Here is a 27,959-nt window from a genome sequence, read left to right as displayed (position 1 = left end):
GTGGTTCGGATCCCACTTTGAACCGCAGGTCCAGTCTCGATTAGCCATATTGTGCATAAAGTGGACTTAAAACACCAACTCAATCTATCAATTGAGCAGCTTGACTGATTGATTTTGTTTATTTTTCTTCGCATTTCTGCCACTTTTGGGCTAATTGCGAAGATGAGGATGAGTGATGATATGATGGAATGGATGAATGGACACTCACAAAGAACAACTGTGCTCAGGCTGGGATTCGAACTCGACACCCCAGGCGTTTTAGCATGCTTTCGTATCCACGAAGGCTGGCTACTCAATCTTGAATCACTTTGTATGCACACATCCCTAGTATACTTTTCAGGGAAGTATTAAGACTCATAAATGTTATAAGTACATTCTAAATTATCACATTCTGACCTAAATGCATTCTTGGTTATATTCTTATTTACTCTTACATTTTTTTCTCCTTTCAGATCATGGACGCCTTTCCATACAGACATTTTAAAGGAATACAGCATGCATATTTTTAGCAATGAAGTAAAATTGAAACTGAAAAATCATTCCTCTTTTTTTTGGATAAAATTGTGAGAACTATGTTGAATTATTGCAAGATGAAATGTACGAATATTGTAAATAAAGTTGAATTTTTTGCTAACTGGTAACTTTATTTCTTCAACCTAATCTTTGGGGCGAAAAAATTAAGCTGTGTATTTGAAATAGAGTGGTTAAAAATTATGTATATGAACATTTATAACTTCTACTAAATTTGCTCTGCCTTCTTAAGAATGTACATTTTCGTTTCTAATTAATTTATTAAAGTACTGAAATAGGTTCTAAAAGCACCAAAAATCACTCACATTGTAATGATTGTGGCATTGAACTGAGTGTGCAGAACCAACAGCAAAGGAAAGGTAAGGTTGAATTATTGCTTAATGTGTATGCATTTAGTGGCAAGGTAGTATTTTTCAGAGATTATTCCCTTACCATGTATGTATATACTTGCATCCAACGTATACATAAAATTTATCTAAGGATATACAAGTATACAGTATTTTGTTGTGTTAAGTATGTCATTTATTTATCCTAGCAATGTATGTGAGCATGAGTGTTGCTTTCCAAACAGTACACAAAAAAGTTGTTATTTTTTAATTAACGGGTGTGACTTCTGAAGATCAATCCCCTTCATGTTATATTGTACACTGAAGGACACTTCTGGGTTGTAACAGCACCATTGACTTTCAATTAAATCATTACAACCCAGCAGTGTATGTGACTGTACATATATCCAGTCCCAATTGGCTTCTAAGCATCAAGTGGAAGTCTCAAAAAAGACTTATTGGAAACTATGAATGTACATTACAAGTTGCGGCTTTTTTGTATGATTTAGAAATCGATACATAATATTCCTTGCAAGCTTCATGTAATTTATGGATGGCTTGTTCTTCTACATGAATACCTTGGTGAGCGTGCCGCATCTAGTTTCCTCTAAGATTTTTAAGCTTTGTCAAAATTTAATGCTGAATTGAATGGTATTCTTTTTATAAAGAGACAATTAATCACATTAAAATCTGAACGCATTAAATGAAGAAACACTGTTTTCCCTGTGATGTCGTATATTATACAATGCAAGAGTTAACATTGCATTTCTCTACTTTGATACATTTGCCATCTGAGAAGAAATTACAATGAAGTTATGATTGCTCTATCTTATTCTGAATTCATGTTGGATAAGATAGAAAAGATCTGACAGATTCTTCAAGGTTAAAGGTAAGCATTATTATACTAAACGAAGATCATTTACCTCAAACTCACCCTATGGGAGGAAAAACACACTCTATACTAGGGTGAGAAAAACTCACCGTATGGGAGGAAAAACACACTCTATACTAGGGTAAGAAAAACTCACCATATGGGAGGAAAAACACACTCTATACTAGGGTGAGAAAACTCACCCTATGAGAGGAAAAACACACTCTATACTAGGGTGAGAAAACTCACCCTTATGGGAGGAAAAACACACTCTATACTAGGGTGAGAAAACTCACCCTTATGGGAGAAAAAACACACTCTATACTAGGGTGAGAATACTCACCCTTATGGGAGGATAAACACACACTATACTAGGGTGAGAAAACTCACCCTTATGGGAGGAAAAACACACTCTATAATAGGGTGAGAAAACTCACCCTTATGGGAGGAAAAACACACTCTATACTAGGGTGAGAAAACTCACCCTTATGGGAGGAAAAACACACTCTATACTAGGGTGAGAAAACTCACCCTATTGGAGGAAAAACACACTCTATACTAGGGTGAGAAAACTCACCCTATGAGAGGAAAAACACACTCTATACTAGGGTGAGAAAACTCACCCTATGGGAGGAAAAACACACTCTATACTAGGGTGAGAAAACTCACCCTTATGGGAGGAAAAACACACTCTATACTAGGGTGAGAAAAACTCACCCCAATATGGGGTGTGGAAACTCACCTTTTGGGGACGTCTATTTGTGACAAGCCAAACTCACCCCAAAAGGTGAGTTTCCACACCTTTATTTTTTTCAGTGTATGGTTGTTTGTAAAAAAATGAATTTCAACCAGGGTTGTTAAAGGGTCAGGAATTTTAAATCAATTCAATTCCGGTTCAGCAGGGAATATTAGCAAGCATAAATGGATCTGGACCGTAAAGAGCCTTGTTATGTATTTCAGATCGTTCCAGGGACCTTTTCTCCTGATCAATTGAAATACGGCAAAGGGACCTTCTTTCCGGATCAATTAAAAGACGGTCTAAGTTCCATATTGAAATGAAAGAATACGCAACTTGGACCGAATTTAAACTGTGCAATAAAAAAGTTTCCAGTCTTGTTGCGGAACCCAATAGAACCCATTAGAATTTATGGGTTCGTGGACGTTTAACAACCCTGATTTGATATTAAATTACATTTTTGGCTCGAAACTGAATAAAGCTTCCAACTAGTGTAGAAAGGAGTAGCAATAGGCGTGCGCACGGGGTGCAAGGGGAGGGGTAAAATGCCCCCCTCGTCATGGACATCAGAGAAATATGCCATATGCAATTGCATATTAACCCGATAATAGTGTTGCCCCCTCAAGAAACACCACTTGAATTCGAAATTATCGCATTCCTGCATCCCCATTATAATAATTAATGTAAATTAGTATGACAAATCAAATTATACGTGTGAAATATATACTTTTAGCTGACATTCGTTTTCTAAAGGGGAGAGGTGGCCATCCTCGCCCCCCTTCCAGATTTCCATGCCCTTATATTATTATACTTTATTCCAGAAATTTAGGGTAGAGGAATCATATCGCCGGTTATTAAACGATATTATGCTCTTGAAGAAAATGAAGTATTTTGAAGCCGATGAAAGTTCACAAAGGAACAACGGCGGAAGAAGGTGTTGTGGCACAACCACAGGGGGCAGGGTAGATTAGCCCTCAAACTTGTACAGAAATCAATTCTAGGAGGTAAGGAAGGCAAACATTGGACTATAGAAAGAAAGGTTGCAGAATCTAAGAGTAGCAAGACAAAAGGATACTCAAGATGGATTTAGTTTTCACGTCTTTCGTGCACTATTTCTTCCAGACGGCAAGAGCACCTGCAAGGGGGCACAGAGGGGCAATTGCCCCCTCTAGATTTCTATCTTTATACCAATTTTAAAAAAAGTTATATAAACTTGGACAGTTGCTGCTGATTACGGTGTAAGTTTTGTCCGTGTAAGGTAATAAATAGATTTATTATTAATTTTTGAAGCCGCACCGTTCATTTATAAACACACTGTATATGAGTCATTGTGAATTCGAGTCAATTTAAACATTTTGCGTTGTTGCGAGATTATCTATTAGGATACAATTTGGACATAAACAATCTAAGTAGAAAAAGTGCATCTTGTATATCAAAATTGCCATGTCCATCTGATCTCCGAAAGTAGTGTTTAGCACGTCATTTTTCAAGTATATGATTGATTGATTTGGTGTTTTGAGTCCACTTTATGCACAGTAAGGCCAATCGGGACTGAACCTTCAGTTTGAAGTGGAATCCGAACCACTTGTGCCTCCACCGGGTATCGAACCCGGGACCCCTTGATTACTAGGCGACGACGCAACCACTGCGCCATCGGGGAGGCCATTTCAAGTATAGTCCATGATTGTATCTAGTATATGAATGAGATTTGTCCCTCCTCTCAAACAATTCGTGGCTTGTCCCCACCGAACGAAGTGTGTCACTTATAAATTAAGTTTCCGAAAGCAGGCATTATGCATGAACAGAACAAAAAATACTCCTGAGAAATTACAAACATTATAAGCCAGTTCGTGACCGGGAGTTATTGACGGTCTCCCCCCCCCCCAACCTATCCACTTTAGGTCCCGGGTTCGAGTCCTGGTCTGTAAATATCTTTTTTAGGTGTCTCTTCATCAATTTCATCTATTTATCATCCATCTTCATAGTTTCGATTAATTATAAAAGTGACAAAAGCAAAGCAAAATAAGAACAAATAAAAATAATTGCAAAATGACTACAATGTCAGAACTACATTTGAAAAATAAAATGCGAGCAGAAGATTCATTTTCAAACAGGTATTTGGGTAGAATTGTGTAGACAGACAGCATGCTCCCGAAAGTTGCCAATCCACGTGTAGCATGACCTTCGATACTGGGGTTGCGCTTTTTCAGGAAAGTTTTCTCGACCCTCCTCAGGCGTCTTATCAAGAATGCCTCAGTGTTCGTAGCATTGCCAACTTATTTTCCGTCGGAAAAAGTATTTTTCCTCCTATTTAATCTGCGGTTGGCTCTACAATACATACAACAACTGAATTACGGCGAAGTAGGTTAGAAACCCTGCGTGCTCAACAGCAGCTTCGATAAGGCACCTGATTGTTTCGAGCTGAACCAGGAAATGGGCGATCTTTATTCCCCAAGGCCATTCCGTAAAACTAATGCCACAAGAAGTTTTCTGTGTGGATTTGAGAGCATGAAATTGTAGGTTGATGATAGTACTACAAGACGTCAAGTGGATTTTTTTTCTGTTTCGTTATGTTATATAGCTTTCCTACCTATATAGTTTGAATAACTAATCAATCATTTGATGAGTAGACAAACACGAAGAAGCCGATCCCGTGGCAAATTAGTTAGCGTAATACACTGCGAAGTCTAATGTCGGATTAGAAAATATGGATGGGTCATTTGTCTTTATACCACTTCCATCACCTATCACATCCTTTATCATCGCGATTAACCGAAAGTGGTAGACGCGAAATAAAAATAGAACCTTTGCATGAATGTCCGAAAAAAAGGCAAGGGCACGAACCACCTGGAAAAGGAAAGTCAACCAAAAATTATATATATCGCGCAATTGCATTTTAGCTATAATAATATATGTTAATTATTGCATGAACATGCTTGAGGGGAGGGTGGGGGAACACAATTTTTATCCCGAAATTTTGGAATTTTGAGAGTTAGCCCCCTCCCCCTCGCCACATATTTGCAAAAATTTCATATAGTCTGAATCTCTGGTTCATTCCGCGTACAACGGTATATCACTCATCTCTCTAGGACAATTAGCTTCCGATCTACACTTATTTAATTGAAACTCTGCATTTTGCTCAAAATCGGCTCGGTACCCAGAGGCTTACTTGTGAAAAAGGTCTTGGGCGTCAAAAGGTTAAAACAAGACAAACTTTCATTGTAACCTCAGTCAATTGTGGGAGCTGCTTAGAAGTAGTAGTGTTGCTGGTATGGTGGACTTCGGTTCTTACTTTTGCTTTTAACAGATAGATACATTTTGAATAATAGTGAAATCAAAGTAATCGATTATTCTACCGAATGACAAAGTTATAATGGAATTGTGTTATCTCCATTACAGAACAACTACCTAATCTCATTCAATTCCAGTGTTCTATCTGGTAGATAGATATATCAACCTTTGCAATGATGTAAACTTTCAGTGCAATGGCGACAAAAGTCCAAGAACTATAATGTCAAACTTTAAAGGTTTCCTGACAAAATAAAAAAGGGACAGATCATTTACATTCTCAATGGACATGTTGAAAAAAAGACTAATATTCATTTTTTAAAATTTCTTTTTTTAGCGTAGGTAAAAGGAAGTCACTTGAATAAAGTGGGAATATAATCAAAATGTCCATCAGGTATTCATTGATTTCAAAAAAGCATATGATTCGGTCAAAAGAGATAAATTATATAATATATTAGTCGAATTTGGAATACCTAAGAAGCTTGTTAATATGATACAAGTATGCACCAGTGAAACAGAAAGTAAAATTCGTGTGAGTATTTATGTGTCTGACAAATTTACAATTCATGATGGGTTAAAACAAGGAGATGCATTATATCCATTGCTCTTTAATTTTGCCTTAGAATATGCTGTCAGGAAGGTAACAGAAACTAACGAAGGACTAAAATTAAATGGTGTGACTCAGTTGTTAGCATATGCAGATGATGTAGACTTATTAGGGGATGATATAAATACAATTAAGAATAATGCTAAAATACTTTTCAAAACTGCTAAAGACATAGGTTTGGAAGTTAACAAAGAGAAAACTAAATATATGCTTACAGGCCGAAACCAAGTGTTAGGTAATAATCAAAATATAATTATTGATAACAACTCGTTTGAACCAGTTTCCAAATTCAAATACTTAGGAGTAATATTAACCAATGAAAATTATATTAAAGAGGAAATAAAGAGTAGGCTTAATTCAGGAAATGCAAGTTACTTCTCTCTTCATAAACTTTTGTCTTCTAGTTTAATAACTAAGAAACTAAAAGTTAAAATATACAAAACAGTAATTTTGTATGTAGTGCTCGTATTAAATGGGTGTGAAACTTGGTCCCTTACATTGAAAGAGGAACATAAATTGAGAGTATTTGAAAATAAGGTTCTTAGGAAAATATTTGGACCTAAAAGGGATGAGGAGACAGGTGAGTGGAGAAGGTTACATAATTTAGAACTACATAATTTGTATTCATGTCCAGATGTTATTAGAATAATTAAATCAAGAAGACTTAGGTGGGCAGGCCATGTGGCACGAATGGGAGAGGAAAGAGGAGTTTACAGGATTCTTGTTGGGAAACCTGATGGTAGGAGACCTGTAGGAAGGCCAAGACGAAGATGGAGGGACAACGTTGACATGGACCTAAAGGAAATCGGTAGGGATGGAAAAGAGTATATAGATCTTGCTCAATATAGGGACAGATGGAAGGCCTGTGTTGCTGCAGCCATGAACCTTCGGGTTTAAGAAAGCTAGAGAGTTAGTTAGTTAGTTTAAAAGGAAGTAGCTATAAATGAGTAAATAAAAAATATTACGTGGCAGAGTGGTTAGCACAGCGCACTACGACGCCAGGGGTCCCGGTTTCGAATCCCGATCTGCACATGAGTGTTCTCTGTGAGTGTCCCTTCGTCAGTTTCAGCATTCGTCGCTCATGCTCATCTTCGCTTTCTGAACCGCCAGGTGTACAGCACCTGGCGCAGCGTTTCGCGTCCGAATTCCAGGAACAGGCAACTTACGGTTACCTGACCAAGTAGCGTTTCGTCCGAGGGCTACCATCCTAATAGTGTTTAATGAAGCAAACTCTTGCTAACACTCTTAAATGCTCCATCGAAGAAAATATATATTTTTTTGTTTTAATATTTCTTTCCCTCTGGAAATTGCAAATCTCACCTTCGTAGTTGACAGATAGTAAGAAAGTGTTGCCATCAGCCATGACTAAAATTTCTAGATCCAAGTTCACTTCCTCTCGACGATTTGTTTTGATTTGATTTGTTGTTTTAAGTCCACTTTATGCACATTAAGGCTAATAGGGATTGGACCTACAGTTTAAAGTGGGATCCGAACCACTTGTGCGTCCACCGGGTATCGAACCCGGGACCTCTCTCTCGACAATTTGTCTTGAGTCTGCACTCCGCTGTCTATGCAATGTAGTTTTAAAAGTTGTAAACCGAGGTATACTAGTCACCAATTCCATCGCTGCCAGTGGTTAGTCAAGGTGTGACTCATCATCAGCCAGGATCGAACAAAACGCAACTCATTAAACCGTCGCAGACGAACTGTAGCATTTTTCTAGAAATTTCGCTTTCGGACGAAACGCTACTGAACCGTACAGCAGTCCCAATGCCTACTCCAAGTTGCACAGCTGCTTTCGGAGCTCTTGGTTTGGAAAGGGGGTCGGGATGAGGAAAGGGTCTTGATTTTTTATACTGAAGCTCCTTCATTTCATTCTCCTATTTCTCTTGGTTGAATTTTCTGAGATACGGAATCTACCTCATTTTGCTTGTCATTACGTTTTATTGCATCACCCACGGTACGCTTACATATACTACTTAACATTTTCAATTTCCCTGTACCCTTTGGTTAGGTACGGTAAAAATAAATAGCTGCCATTCGTCAAATGTTGTATTTTTGTTTTTGTTACCCATTTTTCTCGTACTTCAGTCAGGGAGCAATGCAGCTACTGGTAACAAATGTAGTCAGGAAGTAGCATCAATTGTTCCTTCCCCGCACTGTAGTTGACCAGTAAAAAAAAACGATGTAAAGCCTCGTTTCTATTACCACAAATTTGCCGCGCAACATGACGCGCGGCATGCGACGCTGCATGTGCCAAGCATTTGTTGAAATGGAAATTGTCTGCAACATGCCGCGGCGCAAGTGCCGGGGACAAAATTGCCCCAACAATTAAGACGCACAACATGCGCCGCGGACAATGGAAACAGCCTGCAGCAAGTTCCTGGGGCATGCGCACTAGAGTAGAAACTAGAGTAGATTTAATAACAATGCAAAATCACTTACAGTCATTCTTACAAAGTTTTCGTATCCACTTTGAAGACGTAAGTCTCTCATCAACGAGTTATATGCTCCTTCCGAATTTCTTTTCGCTAGAAAACTTCTAATCCACCATCTAGGTCGTTTTCGCCTCTTATTTTTACAAGTTCATGGTACGCGCCTGCCATAACCACAAAACCCGCCATAGTTGTATTGTTCATCTTTACACAAGTTAAATCACTACCAAATTATTACAATACAAGAGAAGAAACACTGACTACTCTAAAGCACAATGGAACAACGCTACACTCAAGTCCTGCACTCCGGTGCTGTTGTAGGCGTATTTTGCAGAAGTAGTTTTGAATTGGAAACAGTGCACTGAATGACGCGCAACATGCGCCTGCACATGTTGCGCGTCATGGGTCTGGAACTTGTCAGAATGGAAACGTAGCTTAACAGAAACAGAAGGCTTTCACGATTTGTCTGAATATTAAAGTGATCTCTTTTTTCACACCCAAACATAAATAACTATTTTCAAATATTTAAACGTAACAGGGGTGTAAGGGGTGACCTTCCACGTATTACATCCAATCCTCAACTTCATTCCACGTAGTACGCCCTGGACTGCTCTTTCCAGACTAACGAGACTCTGGCGACTGGCCCTATGGCCAGTATAATTCTGTGTGTTCTCCTGCTTTCTGTCATATGCGCTGAGTGCCTCTTTACAGCCTCAGCTTTTAACCTAAGTCAGAATATTTTAATATTTCAGTTATGCGACATTACAGTTATGTTATTTGTTATGGTAAGGGGCTGCACCCCGTATAACGTGGCGGGTGCAAAATAGCCTAAGTGCTGACGCACCCAAAATTTTTAAAAAAAAGTTACATATAACTTTAAGAAATGCGTATAAATATTTCACCATCGTTTATATTTATGTACATGTTGTTAATTTTCAAATATTGTGAAGGAATGCAGCAAGATGCTACGTATTTGATTACTAATGTGAGCCACTGTATATGTTATGTTTTTATTTCATGAACAATGTATGGTCAAACATTATTTTGCAGAGCTCCGTGGCGGAGTGGTTAGCACAGTGCAATACGACGCCACAGGTTCCGAGTTCGGATCACAGCCTGTGCATTATTTTCTTTGTGATGTCCTTTCATCAATTTTGCCATTTCATCACCCATCCTCGTCTTCGCGATTAGCCAAAACTGGCATAAAACCAAATTTAAATATAACAAATCAAAATCAAACATTACTTGGCATGACAAGAATGGATAGGTTATTTTGAAGCTGCTGTTATTAAAAGCAAATTGTATGTAGCTTTCCTAGACAGAAGTTTCACACAGAGAAACTGATTGATTGGATAACGGCTGCGGATTCCTACTCGAGCAGAAAATATATATATTTCCATTTATTACTTACAACAATAGCAGACTGATTTCCTGCTAAATCAAAGAAAACTTGCATTCACAGTTACAAATTGACGTGTTGAATGAACTTAACTACAGATTTCTCTCACTCCAATTCTGATTAATCGAACAGCACACCACAACGTGGGTCATTATATATTTCCAGCTTACTCTCGAGTTCCTCAACTAAAAATAAATTGACTGCGAGACAAAAACTCCTCTCCGATAACACATTATATGCAGATTGTACGTAAGTTGAAATTCCATCATAATAATAATTTGAATTCTTCAAGTAGTAGCTACAAATATAATTTTTCATACATATTTTCTTAGCAAAATATGAAGTTCCTCACTTCACAAGGATAACATATACACAGTATTTCACAAGAGTTTTTAGTTCGAGCTAGTCGTAGGCCTAATATGAATATAAACGTCACTTCATTACTTAGTTAAAAAAAAAAGTGCCAGGCAATCAGAATTCAAGGGTATGCCTGAAACTATTTGTAGTATCTCATGTATAAAGGGGGCTTTTTAAGTAAAATGAAGGATACATACCACATGCTTTGGTCAATTCAGAGTAGTAGAAACGTAATTATACTGCATGTTGCAACTGAAACCGTAGCCTCGAAGGCCGAAGTCGTTTAGTAATCCATTCATACACTCGGTACGTACCAAACATTTCAAGTTCGAGTAGACATCTGGGCATGGCTGTTTTTTTTTATAACATCCCTTCATAGATTTAATATGATCATCATTCATCTTCATAGTCGCGATTATCTACAAGTGGCAGAAAAGCGATATAAAACATGAATAATACAAAAGTATAACAAACAAAAGAGGATAAAAGGATGAACTGAGTTTGAGTTAATTATAGGAAGTTTTATAAAATTACTGTTTCTTGAATAATCTTGTCCTTTGTTCCGATTGTATTTCTCAGTCACACGTTGCTCAATATCCATGTCGACTGCCGTTCTTGCGTTCTTGAAAATTACTTTCTTGTCTGTCTATGACCTTCTTTCAAACGTGGTAGGTAGGCGGGCATTCTGTCTGTTTCTACACCAAAAAGTTTAATGCACCTCCTGTCCAAGAAGACAAGAATTACTGAAAGTAATTTTCAAAATTGTAAGCGGATGAGGGCCCTTGTAAATGATAAAATATACTGTCATTTTATTCGCTTAGTTTTAAGAATCACTTTCCATACAATTCTTGCCTTCTTGAGAGTCCAATGGCCCTGTCTAGCTACAGACCAGTTGCACAAACGCGGTTTCGTTTGTTTCGTACAACAATTCCATCTAACATTTCGTTTCTACGCATTTTCTACTTGCCAAAAGTGCCTTTCATATCGCCCCAAGGCGTTGTCTACTCGGATGCTTCGTGATCGAAAGTCACGTGTACAAAGTTTCAGGATTCAGATTTTCCGATTTTGCGTGGTGCTGCTGCTATCAGTTCGGTTCGCCTTCTCAAGGTCGCGCAACAAGCAATTATTTTTGGTCTTCCGATAGGAGAAAGCTTGCCTCTCGCTTAGGTGGACGAACGATTGGCACGGATGATTTTTTGGCTCGACCATGGTTGGTCCTTTATGTTTCGTCCTTCAGCAACTTAATCTAAGCACGAATCATTCTCATCGCCAAACAACTGTATTTTTTTTTAAAAAAAAATGATGTAACACATGTAAACAGAGAGAGAGAGAGAGAGAGAGAGAGAGAGATGAGATAGATAGATATAAACGTTTTCCCTCAACAAACGTTTGCTTTGCTATCGTATAAAGTGAACGTACATGTTAAAATTCATCTTGCATAAATAATCAAATTAGAACAAATTCACATAAAGCGATTAAGTATGCAGAAAAGAAATATATTTGTGATAAATACATAGTTAATAAGTAAATTCCAATAACCAGAACTTTTGTCACGCCGAATCTTGTTTACGGATGTTTTCAAACGTTTTGTTTTACAATTTAATTTTTTCACTGACATCCAAAACGAAAATACGTATTATAACTTAGTGACTTTCAAGGGGTCAAAGTACTGTAATGTTAGTATGCTGCCGATCATAATTATGAGGCTTCTTCGAAAACGCCTTCGATAACGGTATTTGCTATTCGTAACGGATATGTGTATCACTTTTTCGAAACAGACTTTTGTGGAGGAAAAGAACTGTAACGTTACAAAAGGAACGAGCACAATTATACGAGAGACCTATGTTATTCTCTCCGGAACACGGCATCGGACACGGTATTGCACATCGGAACGTCTGTATCATACCAGCTATAAATAACGTTGTTGCTTTGAGAAAAGGAGTGTAACGTTTTTACAACCGTGACCTCAATTAAGTTACTGGTTAATTGTAACGTTACTATCACTTTCCACACACACTAAAGTTACTAGTCAATACGTGACGAACCTCTTTCTTACCCTGTAACGTTACTGGGTGCCGGCAATGGATGTAACGTTAAAGTGTCACGTGAAGACCTACTCCTTTAGAGATCAGTTATGGTTCGGTACCGTTATGCACACCTGTAACGTAATGTTCATATACCTGAGGTAACGTTTCTGTTCACGAAAAAAGTTATTCTGTTTCTGGTTGTAACGTAACGGAAACCGTAATTGAAAATACCGTTCCATTTCGTTACGTTACGACTCCCTGGACGAAGGTCCCATCATAGCAAAATGTTATAAGAGGATGAAAAAATAAATAAGATTGCAGTACCTTCTTTCTCTTGTATTTAGCATCAGTGCATTCAAGTCATCATTTACAAAGTGCTTTGCTGGAAAACAAAATGCAGTATTAACACACAAAAAACATCAAATTAGGAGAAATTTTACAAGTTATAAAATGTCACATCAGATTTAATGCTGTTATCACTTTCAACAGTCATATCGTCTAGGGCTTATTCTATTCATCATTTAGTTCAGAAAAATGACTAACATCAAATTAGAAAAAAAAATGAATTCAGGATTGTAGAACACTATGATATTAGATATACAGTCAACTCTCAATTCTATGACCCTTTCCCCAGGAAACATGAAAAATTTGGAAAAAAAGTTGAAAAATTGAAGGAAATCAGCCAAAAAATACATTTCTTGCACTCGTTTTATTCGCACCCATTACCTTCACGAGCGCTCTACCGCTCCCAAGTGGATCTGATCTAAAATTAGACACCACCACACCAAGCTTTAGTGATATCCAATACCTTCCTCTCCACTAAGCGTGCCAATGTTAGCCTGCACCCGATGGTTGCAACCCAACACGCTATGCTTATTTTGCCATTCTGATTTCGCTTGCTCTTGGATACGGGAGAAGAGAAGATCGAATGTGCTTGGATGTTATTTTAAATCGACCTTGACAGATACGTGGTGCCTGGAAGTCTGCACTGCCTGTCCAGCTCTGACCTAGATTTCAGCAGGTCCCCGTGAGTGAGCAACTCTTGACCTTGTAGCAGACAACTTCCAATAACCGCTTTCATTCAAAACACATTCTTTAACACTTTATAAAAAAGCGTTAACTGTTAGAGATAATCAAAGCCACACAGGCCAACTAAAGATTGTCAACCTGCTTAATGATTTGTCATCCAAGCTTCCGCAAAAGTTTACTTCGATCTTACGTGCATCATAACTCCCGTGTCCCATTTAATACGTCTTCCTAACTGTTGTAATATTTGCCAAAAAAGTGTTCCGTTGGCCGAGTGACTTCTCTCTTTCATCCTCTCAGCAAACATGTAGGGGGAGGGGGCAGCGATGACGATTGTCTCAGCTATGAATTTCTTGCTCGTGTGCGTGCAGGCGAGGTGGAAGTGGACTGCTCTTCCTTTCCTTTGACGTCTAAAATAGGGCAACCAGTTCTGGACACATTCTTAGGGGGGAAAAAACAACCCCCATCCCAGCATATTCTCCGCCACTGGTGTGCACGGAAATGTGATAATTGCAGAATTCAGGTCCTATTTTTTAAGAAATATTGCCCGTAAATGCTGTTGCATAGTAAAACTTAAAGCAAGAGTAATTTCTTTCTTCTTCACACTACTGATAAAAGTTCGGTCTTCGACAGTTGCGTTATCTTAAAATGCTGAGGATTTTCTCTTTGACCACCTGTTGCTCGAACTTCCAACTGGTCTCCTTGATTTTACGCTGCAGCTGGCGCCATTGTTTTGAATCTCGCAAAGCTGTTTTGATTTGAAGATAAGGAAATTCGATCTCCAGAAAGAAAATCAACAGTTAAAACAACTTCATATTCTGCGAAATGTGAAATTTGGTACTTGTAAAATCAGTTTTGCACTGTAATTGCATTCATTGGAACAAGAATTGAATGAAATTACACAGTAAGGAAGATCTTTGAACTAGGTGGCATCCAATGTTTTAGTATCACAAAATTAAATTGTTGAATTTCTAAAGTACTTTACCAATCGTAAACATTTTCATATTTTAGGAATGTCACAAAACCTAAATCTTTGCATGGAAAATGTATAAACTGCAAATGCAAGTTCCATAGGAAGGAATTGAGTTGGAGCACCCAAATGTCAACCTCACTTGCCCATAGTATACCCTGGACTTCATTTTGGAGGCTAACAAGTCTTTGTCGTCTGGATCTATGGCCAGCATAATCCTTTGTGGAACTTGTGTTGTGTGCAGTCTGAATATATTCATGATTGTCCCTTCATCTAATTCATTTTATCATCGTTCATCCTCATCTTCATGATTAGCCATGGTGGCAGAAAAGAGAATTAAAATAAGCTAAATCAACCAAAATGTGTAGGCTTAGCCAAGGTGTTCTCATTGGGTTGAAAACAACCCCTCTAAGAAAAATGGTCTACCATGTCTATTGATTACTTCATGATACAAAACTGTAGTTGCAAGTAACTAATAATTAGTAAGTTAGTTTAAATAAGCTTATCTGAATCCGTAATTGCATTACATTCAACAAAATTACTTTTCGCATGACCTGCGTCTTTTGCTACTTTTCTGCCATCTAAGTTGGAGAGACTGAGGAACCGTTCACTGATTGTGCGAAAACATTGGAGACAGTGTTTTTAACTCATTGTACTAATACACAGAAAAGAACATGCATTACCAAGAAATATAAACACATAAAATGGGAAGGGCTTTAAGTGGGTGAAGACCCCTTTCAGGAAGAGGTACTTGACAAAGGCACACTGTTGAATTTTACTAATGTCTGGAATTTTGGCTGACATCCTCAATTTAAAGCCTTAAAATGAAAAAGTCTAGTTATTTTATCCAGACATGATTTTGCGTGGTATGTTCATATATGGAGCATTTAATTGATGGTGCTATTTTGTGTACTGGTTTGCTCGAACCCATGTAAAATATTTCAGATGCTTTCATTTGTTTCCAAGCAGTTTTGCCAAAAAGAAAAAAAGACTACATATTTAATGGCATAATGTTATAAAATCTAAATACATTATTTTTTATTAACTTTCATTGGTCTTTTGCATGGTTCGCCTGTTTGTACCTAAATATATTGCAGATGAACTAAATCTGTGTGTCTCAAATGATGAAAAAAAAAACCCGCGACGCTATGACTGTTGAGAATGATAACACTTTGTAACCTGATAATGCTTTTTTTCTTTTTTCCCTCTTGTGAAGTTTGTTGAAAATTTATTGTTTTGTATTTTATTATTTTTTACTTTCAGGAAAGCACTTTGTAAATTAAAGCTGCTAGCGAACTGATGCTAATTGCCAGGGGGAAAAAGGTAATCAAATCTTTAATTTTTTTGTTGATCATTCATGAAGGTCATTTTGTGTTGAATGTTACTGTCTGACCAGTGATCCGAGAGCTCCAGTTGGCAAAGTGCCAAGAAAAAGGGGAAGTTGGCGATAGGAAGGCAGGCGGGAGAACGCTGCTCGCGGTTGCACGTTGTCAGTGTTACCAATCTGCGAGGATGCTTATCCACCAGAACATAAGTAACGAAAACCAAGGGACATGCACAACCATGCCGTTTGTTGTTTTTACGTTTAATAACATTAGAAATATGCACATCGCATAATTCACATATGTTTGTGGGGAGGGGGGTTTTAGGTTAAGAACTTTCTCCCCCTCACCAGTTTTCAATGATTTCGCACCCTGGTGGGTTGTGAGGTGTTGCAGTTTACAATGCCTTCAGTGAGGTGTTGCGACATGTCGTGATCTCCGATGAAAAAATAAAAACAGCGGGTGACAATATATACCTGAACACATCGCATCTAATGAGACTTGTTAGTGGCTTGTGATACCAGTAGTCTAATTACACATCAGGCTACCATACACTTCAATTGGGTTACAATTATTAGAATAAAAAAATAATAATATTGTAATTTATAATAAAGGCTCTCACGAGTATAGTAAGATAAAAAACTGCAAGCATACCCCTCAATTTAATATCCAGTCCCCCACTAAAATTCCTATGTCAATTTTAGGTTCACTGTTGGTATTGAAGAGTTGAATCTCGATTAGTCTTATTGAGCTGTGCTATTTTTTTATATATATAATATAAAGACCATGGGAGTAAAACGTCGCAGTGAATGAATGGATGTCTAAACACTGCAGGCAAAAGTGACAACAGCGCTTTATGGAAAAACAGGTGGTGGCCATGGACGTCCGCAGGATTTTTTTCCAGGGAGGGGAAAGGAATGTATTTTTTTCCAGGGGGGCAAACAAGGCACATTTTCTCCAAAAAATAGTGCTGTTCCCTAAAACACATTGCTAAATTTGAATTTATGGTGATCATGCAATAATTAACACATATTGTTGTGGCTAAAATGAAACTATATGTGCGAAATACATAATGTTTGGTTGACTTTCATTTTTCAGGGGGGCGTCCCCACCTTGCCCCCCCCCCCTTCCGGGCGCCCATAGTGGTGGCTCGAAACCAGATACGGGTCCAGTCGGCTTCCTGTGGGGTTGGGTCAAAGATGCCGAACGCGCTACGTTCAAGACTTCAGCTTTTGCAAAGATGCCTCTCCACGGCCAGAGCACTTCCAATATCTTGTGTCAATATTCTCCGGTTGGCAACATTGCTCTCTTTCCCCACGTGACACTCGCATTCCGCAAACTCCCCCAATTTATGACTGGACTCTTCTACTTCGGGCATGCACAGAAAACTCGAGAGCTCTCGAATCGCTGGTCAAACAGTACTTGGATAGTCTTAGGTGGTTTTCAGAAAGAGGTGCTGTTGCAGCCACAGTTAGTTTTAAGAAATATTCACTGCATTTTCATCAGTGTGTCTCCCTGCGATGTACAAATGACTTGCAACATGTAGAACTTGATGATGCTTCTGTTCGTTTTCAAGTAGTTTAGAATATGCTGTACATATTTAATGGCATAATGTTTTGCAAACCTCAATACCTTTTTCAATTATGTATAAAAGAAGCCCTATGAAACATTCCATGACGAATCAACACATATGTGTGCAATTTTCTACCCGATCATCTCAGATTTACATGAAATTTTTGAGTTGAAACTGCATGGAACTTAATAACTGAAAATGTTGAGTCTCGTTTGCCTTGTAATTGCTAATTATTCAAGGTCAAAGTTCCATGTTCCACTAATATACAGAAAAAATATGTGTGTATTAACCAAAAATATAAGAACCCTTGAAATGTAAGGCATTAGAATTGAGTCAAAAACAACCAGTGGGAAGATATGGGTTAAGTATGTAAAACATTTCAAATGCTTTCATTCCTTTCCAAGCAGTTTAGCTACAAAGATATACTGGGAACACAATGCAAAATCATTTCTTGTTTTCATTATTAGTTTTAACAATTGCCTGTTTGTTCCTAATTGAATTATGAATGAAGTAAATCTGTGAAATTAACTTGTGCATTAAATGATGAATAGATCATAACATCCCACAACGCTTTGACTGTTGAGAATGATAACACTGTTTATCCTGATAGTGCATTTTTCACATAATTTTTCTGGTGAAATTTGTGGATAATTTGTATTTGAAGTATTGTATATTTTTATTGTTTTCAGCCATCCACTTTGTAAATGGAGACTGCTGTTCAAGAGATCCTAATTGGCTAGTTAATGAAGGTACTGCAATCTTGTTTTATGTTGAACATCACTAAATGCCATTTTTTGTTGACCAATGTCATTAGAGTAGTTTTAGGGGCTTTCAGACTGAAGCGACAGGAGTAACTGTAGTTCATATAAAAAAAAATTGCTTTGATGTGCAAGTGGCAAACAACAGGTGCAGATTCTTGTGCCACCTAGGTATGGAAAGTTGTATTTATTTCTCAATGTTGGTTTCCGAGAGAGACTTGTCCGTTCTGTGTGAAACCTCCCATAAATGTGTAAAAGATTATTTGATTTCTTTGCAAGCAGTTGAATCCAAAAATGTATATACAGTCAACTCTCGATACAACGACCTTTCACAGTTCCCAGGAAAAGGGTCGTTATTGGAATTTGCACCAATTTTCAGCTTAAACGGAGCTCAAACGGACACAAAGAAGCCTAGGAGATAGTAACACCATTTATCCTGGTAGTTATACAACCTGTTATGCACTCAACGTGTGTTGTGGGAAGGAAAATAGAACATGAAAATGTTTTAACCAAAAAGAAGGATTTAAAATAATGTTACTTTCTTTTAATTGTGCAGTCGTTGCTCTTCCAGGAAATTCTTACAATTCTAGTTCATGAGAAACCCTGAGACCTATGGAAAGGAAAACAATCTCTCGCTTATTGCAAGCAAAACTCGAATAATCTTGACACCAGTCACACTGGCACCAGCAAAAGTCGGGAGATAATCTGGCAGAATGAACGTTGGATTTTATACAGGTCTACTGGAGCATTGTCTGTTGCAAGATTAACTGCTAAGATAAGATCTCTCCGGAGAAACAACACAACCTTTCTAGGCACCAGACAAAAAAAAAGAAAGAAAAGAAAGGCGGGGCTGTAAATTTCATTCTGGTTCGGCTGTGTAAAATACATCGTAAGAAAAAAAAAAGGTCACATTTTCTTTGCTTCAACCAACTTCATAGTCACCCGCCCCCCCCCAATTCAAGGGAGCAGTTCAAACCCTTTCCTCGACTTGCATTCTAATCCAGCGTGAAAAAGGAAACACACAACTAGCGATCTGTTTTCACCCAATGTGTATTCTAGGACAAGTCATTAAACAGTGTCTCGGTCAATAGTAATTCGGGTTTGGAAGTGGATTTCACTTTAAACTGTGTATGTAGCCCCGATTAGCCCATCAGCATAAAATGAACTCAAAACAAGCTTTTTGAAACGAGATCGTTATTTACTCTCACGTTGATAGACAATTTAATGTTGGATTTAGGAGTATTCTCGATGTCAAACATCCTCTCCTCCAAACGTTTTCCCCTTGAATAATGTTTCTTTAAATCTGACTCAGCGTCGATTCCTACATTGAGCACTTTTTTTTCTCCCACATGAATTGTTCTGAAGAAAAGCTGCGATTATATTGTGTGCATTTCTTTCCAACATGCTCAGTGTTGAGGAATTTTATTCTTGTCACATGCAAAATAAAATTTACAGTTTTGCTTATCAGAAGGCGCAGAATATGAAGTTGTTTTAACTGTGGATTTTCTTTCTGGAGATCGAATTTCCTTATCTTCAAATCAAAACAGCTTTGCGAGATTCAAAACAATGGCGCCAGCTGCAGCGTAAAATCAAGGAGACCAGCTGGAAGTTCGAGCAACAGGTGGTCGAAGAGAAAATCCTCAGCATTTTAAGATAATGCAACTGTCGAAGACCGAACTTTTATCAGCAGTGTGAAGAAGAAAGAAATTACTCTTGCTTTAAGTTTTACTATGCAACAGCATTTACGGGCAATATTTCTTAAAAAATAGGACCTGAATTCTGCAATTATCACATTGCCGTGCACACCAGTGGCGGAGAATATGCTGGGATGGGGGTTGTTTTTTCCCCCTAAGAATGTGTCCAGAACTGGTTGCCCTATTTTAGACGTCAAAGGAAAGGAAGAGCAGTCCACTTCCACCTCGCCTGTGTGCACACGAGCAAGAAATTCATAGCTGAAACAATCGTCATCGCTGCCCCCTCCCCCTACATGTTTGCTGAGAGGATGAAAGAGAGAAGTCACTCGGCCAACGGAACACTTTTTTGGCAAATATTACAATAGTTAAGAAGACGTATTAAGTGGGACACGGGAGTTATGATGCACGTAAGATCGAAGTAAACTTTTGCGGAAGCTTGGATGACAATTCATTAAGCAGGTTGACAATCTTTAGTTGGCCTGTGTGGCTTTGATTATCTCTAACAGTTAACGCTTTTTTATAAAGTGTTAAAGAATGTGTTTTGAATGAAAGCGGTTATTGGAAGTTGTCTGCTACAAGGTCAAGAGTTGCTCACTCACGGGGACCTGCTGAAATCTAGGTCAGAGCTGGACAGACAGTGCATACTTCCAGGCACCACGCATCTGTCAAGGTCGATTTAAAATAACATCCAAGCACATTCGATCTTCTCTTCTCCCGTATCCAAGAGCAAGCGAAATCAGAATGGCAAAATAAGCCTAGCGTGTTGGGTTGCAGCCATCGGGTGCAGGCTAACATTGGCACGCTTAGTGGAGAGGAAGGTATTGGATATCACTAAAGCTTGGTGTGGTGGTGTCTAATTTTAGATCAGATCCACTTGGGAGCGGTAGAGCGCTCATGAAGGTAATGGGTGCGAATAAAACGAGTGCAAGAAATGTATTTTTCGGCTGATTTCCTTCAATTTTTCAACTTTTTTCCAAATATTTCACGTTTCCTGGGGAAAGGGTCATAGAATTGAGAGTTGACTGTATATCTAATATCATAGTGTTCTACAATCCTGAATTCATTTTTTTCTAATTTGATGTTAGTCATTTTTCTGAACTAAATGATGAATAGAATAAGCCCTAGACGATATGACTGTTGAAAGTGATAACAGCATTAAATCTGATGTGACATTTTATAACTTGTAAAATTTCTCCTAATTTGATGTTTTTTGTGTGTTAATACTGCATTTTGTTTTCCAGCAAAGCACTTTGTAAATGATGACTTGAATGCACTGATGCTAAATACAAGAGAAAGAAGGTACTGCAATCTTATTTATTTTTTCATCCTCTTATAACATTTTGCTATGATGGGACCTTCGTCGTCCTCCGTAGCCGAGCGGGTTAAGGCGTTCACTCGTCTTGAGATCGTTCGCTGCGGGACGGCGTAGTTTCCAATCCGGCTCTGGTCGGAATTTATTCGGCCTACATATAGGGCTGGTGGCAACCCACCATCGTGAGGAAATTGGGGAGCTCCGAGTGAGTGAGCGTAATCTGGTCACGGAGACCTACTATAACGGCTGGGGATACGTCGGGCTGACCCCCCGACTATTCCACTACTGGTTGAAGATCTCCACGCTTTGAGGTGACGAAGGAAAGCGTGGGAGGGAGACCAGCAGTCGGTAGGTATGCCTAGGCCCTTCAAGGACTGTTGCGCGACTTATTATTATTATTATTATGATGGGACCTTCAAGATTGAATGTTATGTGGGAAAATGTGAAATTTGGTACTTGTAAAATCAGTTTTGCACTGTAATTGCATTCATTGGAACAAGAATTGAATGAAATTACACAGTAAGGAAGATCTTGGAACTAGGTGGCATCCAGTGTTTTAGTATCACAAAATGAAATTGTTGAAATCTAATGTACTTTACCAATCGTAAACATTTTCATATTTTAGGAATGCCATAATACCTATATCAATAAAATTTAAATCTTTGCCTGGAATATGTATAAACTGCAAATGCGAGTTCCATAGTAAGGAAATTGCTTAACACCCAAATGTCAGCCTCACTTCCACATAGTATACCCTGGACTGCATTTTGTAGACTGAGGCTCTGGTGTCTGGACCCATGGCCTACATAATCCTCTTTGGGACTTTTGTTGTGTGCTGTCCATATAGTCATGATTGTCCCTTCATCTATTCATTCTATTTCATCGTATCGCCATTCACCCTCGCCTTCACAATTAGTCAAAACAGGCAGATAAGGGAAATAAAGAAATGTTTTTTCCATATCAGTTGATTAGTTCATGATACATGTTGCAGATAATATTTTGTGTCATTAGTTTCTTTAAATAACCTTGTGAATCTGTAATTGCATTACATTTAACAATTTTACTTTTCACATGACTTCTCTCTTTTGGTACTTTTATGCCATCTAAGAAAGACACAATGAGGAACCATTCACCGATTGTGCAAATACATTAGTCTGTTTTTAACACAGTACACTAATATACAAGAAAGAATATACCACTTTCAGTGGTACCACTTCAAGTGGTATATGATGGTGTCTTTTCCCCATTTTTATGGTCAGGTCATTGTGCATCTCCTTAGGTGAGAGCACATTCAGGAATAGGTACTGGATGGAGGTACACTGTTCAAATTACTAACGTCTGGTGTATATGGGCTGACATCCTCAATTTGGAGACTGAAAAGTTAGTTATTTTAACTGGACATGTTTTTGCATGGTACATTCATGTATTATGTATTTAGTTGATGGTGCTAGTTTGTGTACTCATTTCTTGAGTATATTTTGGACTCTTGATATCTTTTAAACCATCACCATTCAACCATGTATCTGTAAATTGTGTACAGTTCAAACAATCCTTACAGACTATTTTGATTCCATAGAAGCATATTCACAAACTTCCACGGTATTGGGTTGCCATTGTTAGTCAAATCTGTTGTCCTTTTTACAAATTTCGAGGTATTCTTAGAAGACATATGAAATAGATTCTCGAATGTTCATCTGCAAAAGGAGCCAATAATATTGTTAATATGGTGTATGAGACTATGAACTGAACAAAGATAAAAAAAAATCATTTTCATTACATTGTTACAACCTCAGACAAGTTGAGTTAATAATAAAATAAAAATAACTTAGTGATGCTGTGTAAGTGGATGTGAATATAATTGATCTAAACTGCAAGACTACTGATTTCAACTCTATGAGAACTAGTTCTCGAGCCATGATTTTTATTATACTTTGCGGCAAGTTTGAAAACTGGGCTCTTGGAAATGTCCCATCCTCAGAGACTATCCAGGTGTCCTAGGTTCCATCTGCTAATGGTTAAATTTGATTTACCATTTTTTAATTTTTATTGTGAAATTGGTTCAAATATGATTTAATTGGAATTTATATTTTGTCTGAGCAAAGAGTTTTTAAAAGGAAGTTAATTGCAAGGGAAAGAACACATGAGAATCCTAGAATTAGATTAGGTTATCAATGTGTGCAAAACATTTCAACTGCTTCAATTAATCTTTTGAGCAGATTTTCTTCAAAAAGTTTTCTCTAAGGTCATAGTGTTAAACAATCTTGAACTCGTAATATTCAAGAATGCAGAAGCAAGAGCTCAAGAATAATTTTGATAATTTGTCATTTTTATAACTAATTTCTTTGTGCTTGACTAAACTAAACTAAATCTGTTCAGTTCAAACTTCTGTACAAAATGATGAATCTACTAGACGGTATGACTTGAGAATGATATCACCTGTTAAAAACTGATGGTACTTTTATTATTAATTTTATTAAAATGTTAGCTGCAAATTAGTTAATATTGTAATTCATTGTTCTTTCTTCCAGATATGCAATTTGTAAATAAAGGCAGCTGTTCAACTGATGCTAATTGGCCAAGGAAGGAAGGTACGCAATCATATTTATGTTGATCATTCATAAATGTGTTGACCAATATAATATCAGAAGTTATTGGGAGCTTTCAGACTGAAGCAACACAAGCAGCTCCAGTGTAATCAACCACTGCACATGCATGTAGAGCCAGCGTATTTTCGGAACAGCTATGAGGTTTTCTTATGCACGAGCTCGAAGCGAGTCGCACAAAGCTTTCTGCAGCTGTGGGGGAGGAGGAGGAGAAACAAGTGATGTTAGCGTGCGTTATGCAGTGTTGCAAGTAAACGAAGGAACGGCGGCTGACAGTGACACAAAGCAGACATCTGACTAGAAAGACACACGCAAAACAATTTAATTTAATAAACTTACCTTGTGTATTGTAATGCCGCAAATGTCATCGTGAAAGTTGTTTTTTATTCCAACTGCTCAATGCCATCAAGTTCGGAATCCGAATCTGGCATGTCGCACGAATCCTCATCGGCACTTGAAACAGAATCGTCTGCACTGCTACTGCTGTCACCAACACTGAAAGAGAGACGTTCAATTTCCGGTTCCAGCAAACCTTCCAAACAAATGTATTCTTCCTCAGCCTTTTTGACATTGCAGCAACAGGCCTCCCATTCCTTCTCGCCAATTTCGGCAAACACTTCCTTGCACAGTTCCCAGACGTCGTTCAGTTTGAAAGTGACATTGCGATTGGCAACATTTTGTTTACATATCCCCCAAATTTTCTCAATTGGGTTCAAGTCGGGATGATATGAGGGCAAACTAAGGACAGTATGACCATGCTCACTCATTATGTCATCTATAACGTAAGACTTTGTTTTTGGTTTGTGTAGTTTTATGAGACTGTACAGTTCAGGTTTAAACATATCATTAGTAAAAGGTATCCTGTTTTTCAATAACCAGTCTTGCATTTCACTTTTTCTACTATTAGAGGATGGGCTTCTTTCTTTCTGGACATTGTGATATGATGCATTGTCAATTACTAATACTGAATTTGGTGGTAAATTTGGTATTAACATTTCCCGTATCCATCGCGTGTAATTGTTTGAATTCATTTCTGTATGATAATCACCAGTTTTTTGACTAGACTTGAATATCAAAAGAGCGTTCGGGATAAAGCCATTGTGGGTGCCCGCATGAACAATAATCAGACGTTGGCCTTTGGATACTGGAGATTTTAGGCCCTGAACAGTGTCGTCACACCATGCTTTGGAGGTTGTATGAGAGCTGTGTATGTATGTTTCGTCGGAATAAATAACAGGCCGCTCTTCCCTTCGATATCTACAAATTGCACGCAGATAACTTATTCTCGCATTGCGAATATCATTTCTTTCAATAAGTATGCGCCTATTACTCTGCACTTTCTTCCACCTGAACCCGAGTTTTCTAAAAATCTTCAACAAACTAGACGCCTGCCCTTTAAACCCTATTGAAGTCTTTAATTTAGCGAGCACAGATTTTACTGTAGGCACTTGTTTGTCTGTGGTATAAAATTCGTTTATTGTCCTTCGAACAACGCACATATCGAAATCGTCAATATTTGTACATGGTCGCGGTCGGTTTCTATTTCTACGTGGCATGCTATATGACGAGGATGTTCCCGCATTAACCTGTGAACTTTCCTTTTTAATTGATTTTATTGTATTTACAGAGACACCAGTCGCAGCACAAATACGGTCCATCACTTTCTTCAGAGGCAACTTCAGATCCTTTTGGTCGGCTTCCTCCTGCATAAATTTCAATACGTTCGCAACAACTTCACGTGTTTGTCCCTTAAGTGTCCTACGATATATTTAGGAGTGTGTAGGAGGCATATTCTTCACGTGAAACGTAACTGAAAATAGCACTTCTACCCGGTCTTCAACAAAAGATTGTAGAAAACAACAATGGCCCGGCAAGAACGCGAAACTCAAACACCCGATCCTATCACCTCGAGTTTACATGCACAATTGATTTCTGAGCATTCTTTCTGCGCAACTTGCTACGTCGTCGCATTCACAAGTGGAATTTTAGGCTCGCTGACTAGCGAAGTGAAAGATCTTGTAGCTGTTCCGAAAATACGCTGGCTCTACAACATGTCCACCTGACGGGACATAATATAAAGGTGTGCACATTGTCTCACTTTGGTCTTAGTTTGCTACCTTGAGGCTCGGTTGGGCCTTTGGCCGATGCCAAGGCATGTTTTTATTTCTTCTGTTTGAAAAACCGCTATATTAAAGAATCTGAAAAATTACATCTGCTTAGAATTCCTTCTAGAGCATTCATTTGAATCTTCATGTGGTTTGCTTTCACTGTTGCTTAGATATTCTCAAAAGTTTCTTGTCTACATGAGCTTATTAAACTATTGATAATATATAGACAAAAGCAAACAGCACCAAGATTCATATAAAGGCTCTAGATGGAATTCTAAACCGATGTAATTTTTCACATTTTGGAATATCATAGCAGATTTTCGAGAGAGAGAAATTTCAGATGCTTATTCTTTCCCAATCAGTTTTACAGAAACTAATTCCATAGTTTTCTACAATCCGAAGATACCTCCTGTGTGTTTAGTATGATTGACCTTTGTTAATTATCTTATGATTTTCCTTTTTACTTTAAATTTGTACAATAAACTTCTGAATTAAATGATGAATAGAATATGCCCTAGACGATATGACTGTTCAGAATGATGACATTATTAAATCTGATTGTAACATTTTATAATTTTTGTTGTGAAATCTGTTCAAAATTTGTTTGAAATGAATATTTTTTTTTTTTTTAGCAAAACACTTTATAATTGGAGACTGCTATTGCAGTGATGCTAAATACAAACTAAGGAAGGTACTGCAATGTTCTTTTCTTTTAACATTCGTAAGTATAATTTTGTGTAACCAATGTCATTTCAGAAGTTTTAAGTATGTAAAATATTTTAGATGCTTCTAATCTGTTCCATGCTGTTCTACTACAAAAATATACTGTAAATCATTGATGGCATTGTTTTCTACCATCCTAAGACCTTTTTTTTATTTTTTTTTATTTCATATGATCTAGTCTTTTGTAATTTGCCTGTCTGTATCCTATTGTCCTGTCTCCATCTCAGATGCTAAAACCTTTTGTTAATGAAGGCGGTGATCCTATGAAATTGAGAAAAAAAATATTAAATTTGCAATGTGGAAACCTAAAACATCACCAATACAACATTAAAATCTGATGTTCCTTCCTTTTTTTATTTGAAAAAAATTTCTATGGATTTGATTTGCAAAACAGTAGACACCATAAGGGATGGGTGATGCACAGGTGTGGGCAGGTTTTCACAAGCATTTTAAACATGTATGAGAGTTGTTGTAAAGTATTGGGATAGAATATTCTGTTGTAAACAATACAGTGTGTATCAGAAGTCCCTTATCACCCCTTGTAAAGTCTGCAGTGATGTATTTTCATTGAATTTGATATGGGCAATATAAAATAGGCCTAGGGGACACCTTTTGGAGTTAGTCACGGGGACAGCTGACATCTTGAATTCAACTTTTTATTTAAAGTGATAGGTGGATCATGTGATGCATGACCATAGGCTAGAATTTCGTCAGGATGTCAAATCTGAAATCAGATTTCATGTAACTTCATTTGGTGAAAAGTTATTGGCAACTGAAAGTATGTCTACCTGTTACCGAATGTGCTCCACATGTCCGTGTTGGGAAATTCACTTTTGCAGAAGTTTCTCCCAACGTCTTTGGACACCGAGCAAGGTATCTGGTGAAATTTGCTCAAAGGCAGCCATGATACGTTGTTCCAGATGACAAAGATCACGAATTCACAGCATACACCATAGCCTTAACGTGTCCCCAAAGGTAGAAGTCCATTGGAGTTTGGTCAGGTGATCAGGCAGGCCATTCAACTGGCCCACGTCGACCAATCCATGCCCCATGAAATTGTTCATCCAGGTACTGACGCACCTGGATGCCATAATGGGGAGGCATCTTGTTGAAAAAACCTGCAAAATGTACCATCTTCTGACTTCAGAGCTGGCAGTATCTGTTCCTGTAGCATCGCCAGGTATAGTTCTGCATTTAAATTTCCTTGAATGAAAAATGGACTGATTATCCATGTTCCCCATATTCCTGCCCACACCATAATTTTGCCTGCATTGGTCATTTTGGAGGGATCTG

At 37.9% G+C, this 27,959-nt stretch overlaps 1 long non-coding RNA gene across 10 annotated transcripts in view; it reads left to right on the top strand.

Moving 5' to 3' along the window:
- Window positions 1-27,959, top strand: part of LOC146000052 (uncharacterized) — a 73,489-nt gene that overhangs the window by 31,853 nt on the left and 13,677 nt on the right. For 5 of the 10 annotated variants that reach the window (XR_014443459.1, XR_014443463.1, XR_014443461.1 and 2 more), the window contains 5 exons: window positions 15,837-15,896; window positions 18,158-18,217; window positions 21,162-21,219; window positions 23,761-23,820; window positions 26,576-26,664. This is a non-coding gene — a long non-coding RNA (uncharacterized LOC146000052). The remainder of the gene's footprint in view (window positions 1-15,836; window positions 15,897-18,157; window positions 18,218-21,161; window positions 21,220-23,760; window positions 23,821-26,575; window positions 26,665-27,959) is intronic. The other 5 variants (XR_014443465.1, XR_014443467.1, XR_014443460.1 and 2 more) reach the window with 3 other exon arrangements.

This window comes from Lepisma saccharinum, chromosome 16 (assembly GCF_977018435.1).
Source record: "Lepisma saccharinum chromosome 16, izLepSacc3.1, whole genome shotgun sequence".
Lineage (NCBI taxonomy): Eukaryota > Metazoa > Arthropoda > Insecta > Zygentoma > Lepismatidae > Lepisma > Lepisma saccharinum.
The sequence above is the reverse complement of the archived record's forward strand: the minus strand, read 5'-3'. Positions and strand labels throughout refer to the sequence as shown.